Raw genomic sequence first — 16,756 nt, 5'->3', positions numbered from 1 at the left:
ATTAAAATTTAAAGGACACGATTGAACACATAAATAATTATTATATTAGTAAAATTGAGAAAAAATTACAGATCAAAATACAAAGAGTGAATTTAATTAGCCTTTTTTTAATTTTATTATTCTTTTTGTAGGCGAAAAACTCAAGTACTTACTATATTGATTTTACAATATACTACCATTTCAGTAATGATTTTAATGATAGTAAAAAAATAATAGTGTTATAGTATATTAATTTAGAACTACAAAGAAGGAATGATAAAGTGACTTTCTTTAAGAAAGAAGAATTACATGGCAGAGGGTAATGAAGTACAGATGTGTCGAGTGCGGCAAAAAAATATTCTTTAATTTTATAATTGCTATTAGATTTTATTTTTTTTTTAGAAAAAAAAAATAAATTACTTGAACCAATCTTGGACTAGCACACTTATTTAGCACTTAAAATATTGATAATAAGATTGAGTGTTGAATTACATTTAATTAGAGGTTATTCTTACTATTTTTTTATTAACTAAGGTTATGGGTGTAATATTTTTAAATTATAAGAGGTTTTATTATAAATATTTTAATAATTTAAATCCAAAAAATAAATTTTTAAAAGATTCTTATTTAGTAACAAATTGTAAAAAATTAATTAATAATTATTAGTAATTTAATTTTAAATATAATTAATTTTAATTAAGATTTATAAGGAAATAAATTTTTAAGTTACTATCAGGTTACAAATTATTTATTTATTTATTTATTTTAATTCCTAAATTAATCACAACCATCCAATAGTGATCTAATGATTAAAAATAAAGGTAACCATAATGATTACATATTTAATGTAACCATTGAAACCTCTATATATATAATGCTTTCACAATATCTTTACAATATAATTATCATTATATTATTACTTCATTTAACTTATAATTTTTGATGATATAAGCTGGCTTTTAGTTTCTATAATTCAAGGTACGTTTGTTTTGGGAGATCAATCAGTTGGAATTTTATATCTTAAATAAAACTCAATTCAAATGTAATCATAATTTATTAATCAATAAAAGTTTAGAAATTATTTTCTTACTATTTTGTATATTATTTGGTTTACATTTTAATTTTATAATTATATGTTTGATATATAAATTCTATTAAATCCCAATCATATTAAAACTCATGATTATAGTACTCATGATTATAGTGTTGTCTACACGTAGAAAATAATCATAACTATATGCTTCAAATATTTAAGTCTCATGATTAAGTGCACTAAATTTACAATGACGTGATAATTAGCGATGTGGTTTACTTACACTTGTAACAACCGAAATGAATTATGGGAAGCAGATGAGGTTTTGGATTTGTAGTGTGTGGTATGATTGACTTGTTTTTCATTGTAGTGTGATGAAAATATTACAGCAAAAAAAAATGTTTTGGCAGTTTGAACCGACCGAACCGCAGTTCAATTTAGTCAATTTTAGGATGGTTTTTAAATTGGTCGGTCGGTTTTGGATTGAACCAATCTAGACCGAAAAATGGAAAGTTGGATTTTTATGAGGGAAAAATCGACCAAACCGACCAATGCTTAGTCCTATTTGGACCTCAACCTCGTCCTTCCTGACCCCGACCTTGACTCTGATCCCGACCTGTACCCCGCCCCAGAATCGTGGTCTACCCTGGACCCGGACCTGGACCTAGCCTTAATCCCGGCTTCAGATCCAGATCTGGACCCGACTTAAATAGAATCAACAAATGAAAATAAAAATAAAATTTACACAACACACTTTTATTTTTAAAATTTAAAAATAAATGCGGTTATAGAATATATTTTTATTTTTTAAAAATAAAGATTTTTTTTTTTTTTTGAGAAAATGAAAATAAAAATAAAATTTACACAACACACTTTTATTTTTAAAATTTAAAAATAAATGCGGTTATAGAATATATTTTTATTTTTTAAAAATAAAGATTTTTTTTTTTTAAGAAAAAAGAAACCTAAACTTTTCTAAGAAGAGATCAAGACTACAAAACGCTTAGGCTAAAATGGAAGGTAAGGAACCATTCGAACACACTCATTATTTAACCCTAAAGCTGCTTTAGCATAATTATGAGCTAATTTGTTATACTCCCTTGGAACATGAGTTATAAGCAGGTTTGGACTGAACAACAATGGTATCTTAATACATTTGATAATATCACTAAGAACAGAATTATTACAATAAAAATTATTAATTTTATCCACAACACTCTTACAATTTGATTCAACAATAGAGATTGGGAGCTTGGCTGCTTGAATCCAGTAAATAGCAGCAAGAATTGCTTTAGCTTTAGCAACTTCAGGAGAAATCACACCTGCAACTGGAATAACTAACCCAGCCTTTATGTTGTCACAGTCATCCCGAGCCATAACTCCAAAGCTATGTTTTTTTTGAAGCAATGTCAATGGCAGCATCTGTGTCGATTCTCCAATGTCCAGAAGCAAGCCAAGGTACCTATTCACCTATTTCTTGCCCTTCAGGATGCAATTTAAAATCAAGATGATGAGCATTTTCATATTCATTTAAATAGTTAACAACATGATCAAAAAGCTCCAAAGGGGAAATGGTTCTTTTATTGTGAAAAAGGTTGTTACGTTGATTCCATATCATCCAAATTAGACATAATAACACAACCAAATTATGTTTATTATACAGTTCAAATGCTTTGGCAATGTACATATCAATATCATGATCTTTATTTTCCATATAAAAGGTGGAGAAACAGAGTGTTTCCAAGCTTTTTCTTTTTTTTTTTTTTTTTTTGGCATTTGAACATTCTAGGGTAGTATGTTTCACTGTTTCCAATTTCAGTTGGCAAAGAGGACAGGTAGGCGAGGGGATGATGTGTCAAGAGAACATAGAAGAGGAACCTGGGATGGAATGAGAAAGTACACACCACACCAAATGCTTAACTTTAGGTGGTGCAGTGAACATCTAAATTTTTTACTAGAATTGTTTACTTACATTAAATGAAGAAGAAGAGGGCAGACCCTAGACTTGAGTGTAAGATGATAAACTGTTTTAACATTAAAGAGACCTGAGAGGTCATGACCCCAAATTAACTCATCCTTACAGCTATTACCTGAAATTGGCACATTAAGGATGTTATCTACAACTTGAACATCAAAGTAGTGATGAAGCTTAGTTGGATCTGAGGCACTAGACGGGGAGATAAAAAAAGATAAATTGGGTTCAAGAGGGGGAAGAGATGAGTACGATTTGAGCCTAAAATCAGGAAGCCAATGATACTCTATGGTTTGAATTTCCTTGCCATCACCCACCTTCCATATAAGTCCCTGTTTCATCAAATTTCAGCCCCAAAGAATGCTTCGCCAAGAGAATGAAGGACTATGGCCAGGAGCAGCCTCAAGGATCGAAGTGTTAGGGAAGTATCAGGCTTTAAGAGTTAGACTGAGCAAAGAATCAGGACACTTAAAAATTCTCCAGGCTTGTTTAGCAAGCATGGCTTGATTGAAGTGGGTTAAAGATCTAAAACCTAAACCGCCCACAAACTTGGATTGACAAATAAAGCTCCAATTTTTCCAATGGATTTTACGAGTGGGTTAAAGATTCAATTCTTTTACAAATCTTTGTAGGTATACGAAAATAAGCCATAGCACAAGAAGGGATAACTTACAGGACAACCTTGATAAGAGTTTTTTTGCCCGCTTTAGAAAACCATTTATGGTTCCAAGAGTGGATGATTGAGGAAATTCTATCCTTGAGAAAGGTAAAAGTAGGATATTTGGCACGAGAGAGACATTGTGGTAGACCAATATATTTGGTGATAAAAGGTCTATTTTCGAATTGAAAGGTATGAAAGAAAAGGTCCCTGATAGTAGTTTGAGTGTTAAGAGAAAACAAAATAGAGGACTTGGCAAAATTAATAACCTGTCCTAATGCTTTTGAATAGATAGTAAGTGCATGATTTAAAGCTTCACATGAGTTGTGATCAGCAAAACAAAACAAAATGCTCTCATCAACAAAGAGGAGATGAGATATGGGAGGGGAATTTTTAGCAATGGCAATACCTCGAAGAAGACCCTTGTCTTGATAATTCATAAGAATTGTTGAAAGACCTTCAGATCAAAGAATGAACAAATAGGGAGAGAGGGGATCGCCCTGCCTAAGGCTTCTAGTGGGTTTCACAGCACCTCGGACATGGCCATTGATGGAGAAAGAGATGGATGCTGTAGAGAGGAATTTCAGGATGAGAGTACAAAGCGAACAAGGAAGTTGAAGTGAAACATGAGATTCCTAAGAAAGTCCCATTCAACACGACCGAAAGCTTCAGCCATGTCAAGCTTTAGAACAGTCCACCCTCTCTTACCAATTTTTCTACTGGTAATGGCATGAACAAGCTCATTAGCAATGATAATATTATCATAAATCACAAGACCCAAGACATACGCACTCTTAATGGGAGAGATAATTTTATCAAGAATCAATTTGAGCCTATTAGCAAGGGTCTTTCAGATGAATTTATAAAATGTAGTACAAACGTTGATAGGTCAAAAATCCATTAGCATATTAACATGCTGCTTTTTGGGAATTGAAACAATTAGGGTAGAATTAACATCAGTGAAATCAATTTCCTTATAGAGACAATCTAAAACTGCATTAGTAAAATCCTGTTGGGTTTTATGCCCTAAATAAAACTCATTTCAATATAATCAGATTTACTTATTAATATAGATCAGAAATAACATTTAATGTTGCATGGTTCACATGATTTATTTCATGATTATATGTACATAATGTATGAATTCATCTGAAACCCTTTTCACATACTTGATCCTGTTTATTGTGCCGTCAACACTGTAAAGCCCGCTTAGTTAATTTGGAAATTAGCAGTTGTTTATGTTTAAATTATGAAATTATTTATAGCTATTTAAATAATTTACTACTGTTATTTATGGAATTCAGAAATGCATGATTATGTCATCAGTAGTTTTTATATTTCGCATTTCCGGTGTCCGGTATTTTGGAACTCGGCGTTTGGCTCAGTAGAAATCACAACTTAGTATGTTGGTAATTTGGGGACGGGTTTTAGACATTGGGAATGTCGGGAATGGCCGGGAATTTAGAATGTCCCAAAAATACCCCTTTAGTATGATTTATGTGGTTTTATGGTGGAGGGGCAAAATGGTCTTTTTGCCCCATTAGTATTTTGTCTTATGTGATTTATGAAATGGAAAATAAATGTTAATTGTTTATTTTAATGGCTGAAATAAAATGGTTTAAGTGGCTTATTCTTTTATTTTCTCTCATTTCACACTTAGTAAAAAATTAGAAATTTTAAAAGAAAACTCTCTCTCTCTTTTCCTCTCATTTTCGGCTGGTGCATGGGATTCAAAGGGCTGGGTTTTGTTCAATCTTTCAAGTGAATTCTCATCCTAATCTAAGCATTTTTCCAAGCTAGGTTAGCTCTCTTGATTTCTCCTTGAAATTATGAAAAAAATGATGAATATTGAGTGAAATGCATGATGATTTTGGTATATGTTGCTGCTGTGATTTTGTTGTTGATATATGTGGTTTAAAGCATGTTAATTGATATTAGTTGAGCTATGTTGAAAGCATGTTAGTTAGGTTGTTCAAAGCTTTTAGTTTTTATGTGAAAAAGTTATGAATTTTTGAAAGAAATGGTTCTTTTTGTTCTGTGAAGTTGCTGGATGTTCTTGTATGTTTTCAGAAGCTTATTCATGCTTAGATGAGTAGAATTAACTAGGTTTGGATGCATGTTAGTGGATTTAACCAAGTTTGAGTTTTGGAACTCAAAGCTTGGTCTTTAATGGTGATTTTTGTATATGTGTTTTCTGGGTGGTTTTGATGCCTTGGATTTGTTCTAGGGATAGTTTAGAATGTGTCCGGAGAAGTTTGGGACCAATTGGGGTTGAATTGGTCGAGTTATGAGAATTTTAGTTGGCTGCCTGCGAGGAACCGGAATTCCGGTTGTGCATCCGGAATTCCGGATGAGGGTTCTGAATTTTCCAGAACCGGAATTCCGGTTGGGCAACCGGTCTATCGGTTGGGGAAAATTCAGGGACCCTAGTTTTCCTCGTGTTTATGTTTTTTGGGGTATTGCCATGCTTTTTATCGATAGGGAAACTTTTAGTTCCAAGTTTTAGTCCCCGGGAAGTGATTTAGCGTGTCACTTATAGCGTTGTGATTTTTATGGTTTAGGAGCCAGTAATTCGCCGCTCAGCTTCAGTTCCAGTCAGGTTGACCGGCACACCTGAAATCGGAATCCAGGTAAGATTAGTATAACAGTATGCATATGTAGATTACATTTTTAGCGTGCATGTAGGAAGACTGCTAGATTACATTAGTTATGTATTTAGGCTTCGAACCATCCAACCCTGTCACGTCGGTACAGGCTGGAGTATGACCAGCAGCCGGAGTATGACCGGTTCGACCGATCAGGCTGACACTTGGTTGGTGGTTCAGTGCTATTGACCTATCCCGTCGGTACAGGCTGGAGTATGACCAGCAGCCGGAGTATGACCGGTTCGACCAATCAGGAGGATACTTGTCAATAGTACCGTCCCCTGAACGTTCAAAACTCAGTACCATGTTGGACATGGCAGTAGTGGCTCAGTACCATGTTGGACATGGCAGTAGTGGCTCAGTACCATGTTGGACATGGCAGTAGCGGGACTCAGTATCGTGTTGGACACGGCAGTTAGTTATGTATGATATTATTATGCTTTTCTTACTGAGTCTGTCGACTCACAGTTTATGTTCATGTGTAGGTAAAGGCAAGGCTATAGCTGATGGACCGTGAGCGAGCTTATCAGATTGTACATGTCGGGGCGGTTAGGCCTGGAACGTACGATCCTCGGGACAGCAAGGCTGAGATTTTTGTAACTGTCGTTAGACGACCTTTATTTTGATGTAATAGTTAAACAGTTAAACTTTTTGTAAATATTTTTATAATCGGGATCCCGAGTCTTTTGTAATATGTTTTACAAGTTTAATCAAAAAGCAAAATTTTAATTAATCACGTTTTTCCATAAACCTCGTTGATTAGCAACGAGCTGCACAGTACGTTTAAAAATCACGTAATACGCCTAAGGTAGTTAGGGTGTTACAATTTGGTATCAGAGCCGCCAGGTTGTCTTCCGAAGATCGTCACGACATGTACAATCATCATCAGCAGTTAGCTCGGTTCACGGTTCAGTAAGCCTTTATTGCTTTAGTAGTTTATTTTATTCAGTTATGAAAAAGAAAAGCCTGTTAGGAAGCATGTTAGTAGCCTGATAGTAGAATAGGCGCATGTTTCATTTCTAATTTCCAAATTAAGCGGCATTAGTAAGCTCGCCTTGAATACGACCTGATATGCCAACTCTTGGTTTCGCAGGCGGTTCTAATCAGATGGACGCCAGGCGGACTACCAGGAGTCAGGGCAACTCCGTAGGGTCGAATCAGGGACAGGGAGCTCAGTTTCCCCCACCCGCCAGGGGCCGAGGTAGAGGTCCCCGAGGCAGGGCTCGTGGCCGGGGTGATGAGAACCCGCCACAGGCTGCCCAGGCTCCCCCAGCCGATCAGGGAGCCCCGAACTGGGAGTTACGGTTTGCGGAGATGCAAGCCCGGATCGAAGAACAAGACCTCGAGATCCAGAGGTTGAGACAGCAGGGTGCTCCTGCAGTTCCAGTGCCTATAGTTCCAGTGGCACCTGCCCCTGCTGCCCAGGCCGAGATAGTGGTGGCGGCCCATAGATTGGAACCTCTGTATGAGCGGTTCCGGAAGCAAGCACCTCCGGTATTCCTGGGAGGTCCGGATGTAATGAAAGCCGAACAGTGGCTGACGGTGATTACCAGAATCCTGAATTTCATGGGTGTCACCGGTAACGACAGAGTGGTGTGCGCCACGTTTCAGTTCCAGGAGGACGCCCTGGTATGGTGGGACATGGTGTCTCAGATCCATGACGTCACCACCATGACTTGGGAAAGGTTCCAAGAACTCTTCAACGCAAAGTATTACAATGAGGCGGTCAGAAGCGCCAAGAGGAAAGAGTTCGTTCACCTGACCCAGCGGGAGAACATGAGCGTCACTGAGTATACTACTCAGTTTGATCGGTTGGCGAGGTTAGCCTCGGGAATTGTGCCGACCGACTTCAGTAAGAAGGAGAAGTATCTGGACGGGTTGAATCCCAAGATCAGACATGACCTGATGATTACCACCGACGACAGCACCACCTATGCTCAGATGGTGGAGAAGGCACTGCGAGCTGAGGGCGCAGTGGGGTGCATGTCAGAATCAGCCAGTACTCCGGTTAGTGGCGGAGCTCCTACCCCTCCTGCATCAGGCTATAGCAGGGGGAGTAGTGGTTCGGCCATTGATCAGAGGAAGAGGGCACCCACTGCTTCCGGCGGCTCGAGTCAGAACAAGAGGTTCCGGGGGAACCAGAACAGAGGGAGTCGTCCTGGTGGTACTGAGACCCGATTCTCCTACCCCGAGTGCCCTAGCTGCAAGAGGCACCATCGGGGTGAGTGCAAAGGTCAGGGATGCTTTCATTGTGGCATGCCCGGACACTTCAAGAGGGAATGTCCCCAGCTCCGACCAGAGGCACCGAGAGCTCCAGCGATACCCACTCCAGCCAGGGTGTTCGCTATCACGCAGCCGATGCGGATGCCGGCCCATCGGTTGTTACAGTCGGCTTTTTATTAACAACTCGCTTTATTCAGTGCTGTTTGATTCTGGGGCTACACATTCTTATGTGGCGGCCAGAGTCTTTAGTAAGTTGGGTAGACCCTTTGATAGATATGAATCAGGGTTTGGAACCCTATTACCTGGCGGAGAATTGGTTATCTCCAATAGGTGGATTAGGTCTATGCCGATCAGGATAGATGGTAGAGAGTTAAGCGCTGATCTGATAGAGATGAGCTTAGTCGAATTTGATATTATTTTAGGAATAGATTTCCTATCTAAATATTCGGCGAGCATTGATTGTAAGAGGAAGATGGTGGTCTTCCAACCGGAAAGTGAAGAACCGTTTGTATTTGTGGGTTCGGTTCAGGGATCTCGGATCCCGGTGATCTCGGCTATGTCAGCGAGAGAATTATTGCACGGTGGGTGCTTAGGGTTTCTGGCCGTGGTGGTGGACACCACTCGGCCAGACACCATTCGGCCAGAGGACATCAGAGTGGTTCGGGAATTTTTGGACGTCTTTCCCGAAGAACTTCCAGGGTTACCCCCTCAGCGGGAGATCGATTTCGTGATTGACTTGGCACCAGGGGTGGATTCGGTTTCCAAAGCCCCGTATAGGATGGCTCCAGCTGAACTTAAGGAATTAAAGATTCAGCTCCAAGGGTTGCTTGACATAGGGTTCATTCGGCCCAGTGTGTCACCCTGGGGAGCCCCGGTTTTGTTCGTCAAGAAGAAGGATGGATCTATGAGGATGTGCATCGACTACAGGGAATTGAACAAGCTGACGGTGAAGAATAAATATCCATTACCTAGGATCGATGACTTGTTCGATCAGCTTCAGGGGAAGACGGTCTTTTCTAAGATTGATCTCCGTTCGGGTTATCATCAGTTGAGAATCCGAGAGGAGGACATTCCGAAGACGGCTTTCCGCACTAGGTATGGACACTACGAGTTTCTGGTTATGTCATTCGGACTAACCAATGCTCCTGCAGCATTCATGAACCTGATGAATAGAGTATTCAAGGATTTCCTCGATATCTGTGTGATTGTGTTTATCGACGACATCCTCGTGTACTCTCAGTCAGAAGAGGAGCATGAGTTACATCTTCAGATGGTACTGCAACGACTTCGAGAACATAAGCTTTACGCCAAGTTCAAGAAATGTGAGTTCTGGTTGTCTCAGGTGTCCTTCCTAGGGCACATTGTGAGTAAAGACGGGATCAAGGTAGATCCCGGGAAAATTGAATCCGTCAGGGATTGGCCGAGACCGAAGACAGTGACAGAGATCAGAAGCTTCTTGGGATTAGCTGGGTACTACCGTAGGTTCATGGAGGGGTTCTCCAAAATTTCAATGCCCCTAACCGAGCTTACAAAGAAGAATCAGCGATTTATCTGGTCAGATAAATGTGAAGCTAGCTTTCAGGAGCTGAAACAGAGATTGATTACTGCTCCGGTGCTAGCTTTGCCTTCGGACAAGGAGAAGTTCGTAGTCTACTGTGACGCATCCAAACAGGGTTTGGGGTGCGTATTGATGCAAGCCGATCGGGTTATCGCTTATGCCTCCCGTCAGTTAAAGGATTATGAACAGCGATACCCGACTCATGATTTAGAATTGGCCGCAGTGGTTTTTGCACTGAAGATTTGGCGGCATTACCTGTATGGAGAGAAGTGTGAGATCTATACCGACCATAAGAGTCTCAAGTATTTCTTTACTCAGAAAGATTTGAACATGAGACAAAGGCGTTGGTTGGAATTAGTGAAGGATTATGATTGTGAGATCCTCTATCATCCCGGAAAAGCCAATGTAGTGGCCGATGCCCTGAGCAGAAAGGGTCCCGGGCAAGTAGCTAGCATGGTTCAGATCTCACCCCATCTAGCTGAGGATATGATTAGATCCAGCATTGAGTTTGTGGTAGGTCAGCTTCACAAGTTGACGCTGCAATCTGATCTGTTAGAAAGAATAAAAGTCGCTCAGATGACAGATCCGGAGTTAGTGAAGATCCGAGATGAGGTATTGGCTGGTCAAGCCAAAGACTTTTCAGTGTCAGACAGTGGGATGCTTTTGTATAAAGCCAGGGTTTGTGTTCCGAACAGTGTGGAACTTAGAAATGAGATCTTTGAGGAGGCTCATTCTACCCCATATTCTCTGCATCCCGGCACCACCAAGATGTACCAAGATTTGAAACCGTACTTCTGGTGGAGCGGTATGAAGAAGAATTTGGTAGAATTCGTATCGAGATGCCTCACTTGTCAGCAGATCAAGGCTGAACATCAGAGACCAGCAGGGTTGTTGCAGCCTCTAACCCTACCAGAATGGAAATGGGAGGATATTACGATGGATTTTGTGGTCGGGTTACCTAGGACCACGGGTTTGCATGATTCCATCTGGGTAGTGGTGGACCGATTTACGAAATCTGCTCATTTTCTGCCGGTTAGAACAACATTTACAGTGGATCAGTTGGCAGAGTTATATGTCAGGGAGATAGTGAGACTTCACGGGGTACCGAAGTCTATAGTTTCGGACAGGGATCCGAAATTCACCTCCAAATTTTGGCAAAGTTTGCAACGGGCAATGGGTACGAAGCTAAAATTCAGTACAGCATTCCATCCTCAGACAGATGGTCAGTCCGAAAGGACAATTCAGATATTGGAGGATATGTTGAGAGCCTGTGTTATGGACTTTGAGGGTTCATGGAGTAAATATCTACCGTTAATAGAATTTTCATACAACAACAGTTATCAGAGTACGATAGGGATGGCACCCTATGAACTGTTGTACGGTAGGAAATGTAGATCCCCTATCCACTGGGATGAGACAGGAGAGAGGAAATACCTAGGTCCAGAGTCAGTTCAGCGGACCAATGAGGCAATAGAAAAGATAAAAGCTAGAATGCTTGCCTCACAGAGCAGACAGAAGAGTTACGCAGATCCGAAACGTAGAGATGTTGAGTTCCGAGTAGGGGACCATGTGTTTTTGCGAGTATCTCCGATGAAGGGGATTAAACGTTTCGGGAAAAGAGGCAAGTTATGCCCTAGGTTTACAGGACCTTTCGAGATTCTCGAGAAGATAGGTCAAGTGGCATATCGGTTAGCATTGCCTCCACCTTATCGCAGTGCACAACGTATTTCATGTCTCAATGTTGAGAAAATACGTTTCAGACCCCTCTCATATACTCAGTTATGAGAGTCTTCAGCTTCAGCCAGACATGTCATATGAGGAACAGCCAGTGCAGATCCTGGATAGAAAGGATAAAGTCCTTCGGAATAAGACCATAGCATTGGTCAAGGTTCTCTGGAGAAACAGTAAGGTGGAAGAAGCCACCTGGGAGCTAGAGTCAGATATGCGAGCTCAATATCCAGAGTTATTCAGGTTAGATTTCGGGGACGAAATCCTTTTAAGGGGGGGATAGTTGTAAAGCCCGCTTAGTTAATTTGGAAATTAGCAGTTGTTTATGTTTAAATTATGAAATTATTTATAGTTATTTAAATAATTTACTACTGTTATTTATGGAATTCAGAAATGCATGATTATGTCATCAGTAGTTTTTATATTTCGCATTTCCGGTGTCCGGTATTTTGGAACTCGGCGTTTGGCTCAGTAGAAATCACAACTTAGTATGTTGGTAATTTGGGGACGGGTTTTAGACATTGGGAATGTCGGGAATGGCCGGGAATTTAGAATGTCCCAAAAATACCCCTTTAGTATGATTTATGTGGTTTTATGGTGGAGGGGCAAAATGGTCTTTTTGCCCCATTAGTATTTTGTCTTATGTGATTTATGAAATGGAAAATAAATGTTAATTGTTTATTTTAATGGCTGAAATAAAATGGTTTAAGTGGCTTATTCTTTTATTTTCTCTCATTTCACACTTAGTAAAAAATTAGAAATTTCAAAAGAAAACTCTCTCTCTCTTTTCCTCTCATTTTCAGCTGGTGCATGGGATTCAAAGGGCTGGGTTTTGTTCAATCTTTCAAGTGAATTCTCATCCTAATCTAAGCATTTTTCCAAGCTAGGTTAGCTCTCTTGATTTCTCCTTGAAATTATGAAAAAAATGATGAATATTGAGTGAAATGCATGATGATTTTGGTATATGTTGCTGCTGTGATTTTGTTGTTGATATATGTGGTTTAAAGCATGTTAATTGATATTAGTTGAGCTATGTTGAAAGCATGTTAGTTAGGTTGTTCAAAGCTTTTAGTTTTTATGTGAAAAAGTTATGAATTTTTGAAAGAAATGGTTCTTTTTGTTCTGTGAAGTTGCTGGATGTTCTTGTATGTTTTCAGAAGCTTATTCATGCTTAGATGAGTAGAATTAACTAGGTTTGGATGCATGTTAGTGGATTTAACCAAGTTTGAGTTTTGGAACTCAAAGCTTGGTCTTTAATGGTGATTTTTGTATATGTGTTTTCTGGGTGGTTTTGATGCCTTGGATTTGTTCTAGGGATAGTTTAGAACAGGTCTGGAAAGTTTGGGACCAATTGGGGTTGAATTGGTCGAGTTATGAGAATTTTAGTTGGCTGCCTGCGAGGAACCGGAATTCCGGTTGTGCATCCGGAATTCCGGATGAGGGTTCTGAATTTTCCAGAACCGGAATTCCGGTTGGGCAACCGGTCTACCGGTTGGGGAAAATTCAGGGACCCTAGTTTTCCTCGTGTTTATGTTTTTTGGGGTATTGCCATGCTTTTTATCGATAGGGAAACTTTTAGTTCCAAGTTTTAGTCCCCGGGAAGTGATTTAGCGTGTCACTTATAGCGTTGTGATTTTTATGGTTTAGGAGCCGCAATCCGCCGCTCAGCCTTCGGGCCTTCCAAATGTTGACTGCACACCCGAAATCGGAATCCGGGTAAGATTAGTATAACAAGATGCATATGTAGATTACATGTTTAGCGTGCATGTAGGAAGACCGCTAGATTACATTAGTTATGTATTTAGGCTTCGAACCATCCAACCCCGTCACGTCGGTACAGTCGGAGTATGACCAGCACCGGAGTATGACCGGCTCGACCGATCAGCCGACACTTGGTTGGTGGTTCGGTGCTATTGACCTATCCCGTCGGTGACAGCCGGAGTATGACCAGCAGCCGGAGTATGACCGGTTCGACCGATCAGGAGGATACTTGTCAATAGTACCGTCCCCTGAACGTTCAAAACTCAGTACCATGTTGGACATGGCAGTAGTGGCTCAGTACCATGTTGGACATGGCAGTAGCGGGACTCAGTATCGTGTTGGACACGGCAGTTAGTTATGTATGATATTATTATGCTTTTCTTACTGAGTCTGTCGACTCACAGTTTATGTTCATGTGTAGGTAAAGGCAAGGCTATAGCTGATGGACCGTGAGCGAGCTTATGAGATTGTACATGTCGGGGCGGTTAGGCCTGGAGCGTACGATCCTCGGGACAGCAAGGCTGAGATTTTTGTAACTGTCGTTAGACGACCTTTATTTTGATGTAATAGTTAAACAGTTAAACTTTTTGTAAATATTTTTATAATCGGGATCCCGAGTCTTTTGTAATATGTTTTACAAGTTTAATCAAAAAGCAAAATTTTAATTAATCACGTTTTTCCATAAACCTCGTTGATTAGCAACGAGCTGCACAGTACGTTTAAAAATCACGTAATACGCCTAAGGTAGTTAGGGTGTTACAAACACATTGGAAAGTAAACATGACTATGTGAATAAAGTTTCCTAGATTTATCAGACATAGGGTTTTACTGATATGATAATCTACAACAGAGTTTACTTGCATTTGGAGAAGTGCTATGTTCTTTCCAGAGCATTGGTTAAAGTAAAGCTCAGGTTGGATGCATGGAGTATGCATCGGAAGGGACCGATATTGAACTTTGACTTAGATTTATTAAACTTACCGTAATATCTATTCAAGTCAATATCGCCTAGTTGATCCTAGATCAAATGTTCTTAATCCTGTTATGATTAGGCTCAATCTTGAAAGGCTATTCGTGTTCTTTGATTTGTTAGTTAAGCCTACTTTTAGGTCAGGGTGATACGTACATTTTGGGAACACGGTAGTGCAATTGAGTGGGAGCGCTAGCATAAACATGGAATCTATAGCTTCTATCTGGCGAATAGTAAGCAAAGGATGATCTCCTTCGAGCTTGACCAAACGAACATAAATGGTGGAGTACTCATTTCACATAAGCTGAAATATCATTTATACGGGGTCAAGTGTTTTAAGGAATAAATACATTGTAGGGTGTAACGATAATTTAATCCCTTTACAGTGTAGATCATTCATATAGAGGATCATTGATCACATTAGGATTATAACAATGGATAACTAATGATGTGTCTATATGGTGGAACATATAGAGCATTCTATATAACTGAGAGTGCAATTCTAAGTTCTATGCGTGGATTCAACGAAGAATTAATAAGTTAGTGAATTTTAGTGCTAAATTCTTGAACTACTTATTGGAAGCTCGGTTATATAGACCCATGGTCCCCGCACTAGTTGAGATAATATTGTTTGTAAGACTCATGTAATTGGTTTTGATTAATCAATTATAATTCTCAAATTAGACTATGTCTATTTGTGAAATTTTCACTAAGTAAGGGCGAAATTGTAAAGAAAGAGTTTATAGGGGCATATTTGTTAATTATGATACTTTGTATGGTTCAATTAATAAATATGATAAATGACAATATTATTTAATAATTATTTATAGTTATTAAATAGTTAGAATTGGCATTTAAATGTTTGAATTAGGAAATTGGCATTTTTGAGAAAATCAGATACAAAAGGTGTTAAAATTGCAAAATTGCAAAGCCCAAGGCCCAATCCATTAAAGGCATGGCCGGCCACCTATTGTAGCATTTTAAATTGATTTTTTCATTATTTTAATGCCATATAATTCAAATCTAACCCTAGTGGAATGCTATAAATAGATAGTGAAGGCTTCAGAAAAATTACATTTTTATTCTGACTTTTTCTATTCAGAAAAACTGAGCCTTCTCTCTCCCTATCTTTAGCTGACCACTCTCTCTCTTCTTCCTTGATAATTTCGAAATCCTTAGTGTATGAGTAGTGCCCACACACATCAAGTGATACCTCAATCATAGTGAGGAGGATCGTGAAGAAAGATCATCAGCAAAGGAGTTTCAGCATCAAAGATTCAGAGAAAGAGATCCAGGTTCAGATATTGATAATGCTCTGCTACAGAAAGGAATCAAGGGCTAGATATCTGAACGGAAGGAGTCATATTATTCCGCTGCAACCAATGTAAGGTTTCTTAAACTTTATATGTGTTTAATTTATCGTTTTAGAAAGTTCTTATTTAGGATGTTAATAAACATACTTGTGAGTAGATCTAAGATCCTGGTAAAATAATTTCCAACAAATCCCTACCCAAAATAACCTATTTTTATATAAAAATAGGCATTAAGCACACCTAAGCCTACAACCTTGTCCCAAGAAAGCTGAAAGACATATTTCCTTACTTCATTAGCAGTGAAATCCTAATCTAAAGCCCTAATATCTTGTTCCTCAAGACCAGGTCCCATGAAATCAAAGATTGAAGCAGGAGCTTCAATATCACTCCCCTAAGAAGAAAAGATGTCAGAAAGATAGGAGGTTATCAAATCAATAATGCCATCCTGTGTGTTAATCACAGTACAATCCTCAGTCTTAAGATACTTAATATATTAGATTTCTTACGAAAGGAAGCATGCTTGTGGAAAAATTTTGTATTCTTATCTCCAGCCTTAAGCCATTAAACTCTAGCCCGTTATTTCCAATAAATTTCCTCTTTTACAACATCGCATCTAGCATAGATTGCAGCTGAGAGAGGCCATTTTTATCATTATCACTGATTATAACCTTATTCTGGATATTATTAATATCGTGAGTAAGGTATTGAATTCTAGTTTTAAAGAGATGGTTGTTGCTTTTATTCCAAGTCGTGAGAGAAGAGATACATTGATTTTTCTTAGAGATGAAACTATGAAAATGGTTATTAGGCTGACTCGAGGCAGGACAAGTATTCCAGGCTATATCAACAAGCCTATAAAAATTAGGGTCTTCAAGCCAATTATATTCAAATCTAAATCTCTTATTCACTAAATTAA

The sequence above is a fragment of the Cannabis sativa genome, chromosome 8 (genome assembly GCF_029168945.1).
Source record: "Cannabis sativa cultivar Pink pepper isolate KNU-18-1 chromosome 8, ASM2916894v1, whole genome shotgun sequence".
Taxonomy (NCBI): domain Eukaryota; kingdom Viridiplantae; phylum Streptophyta; class Magnoliopsida; order Rosales; family Cannabaceae; genus Cannabis; species Cannabis sativa.
The sequence above is the reverse complement of the archived record's forward strand: the minus strand, read 5'-3'. Positions refer to the sequence as shown.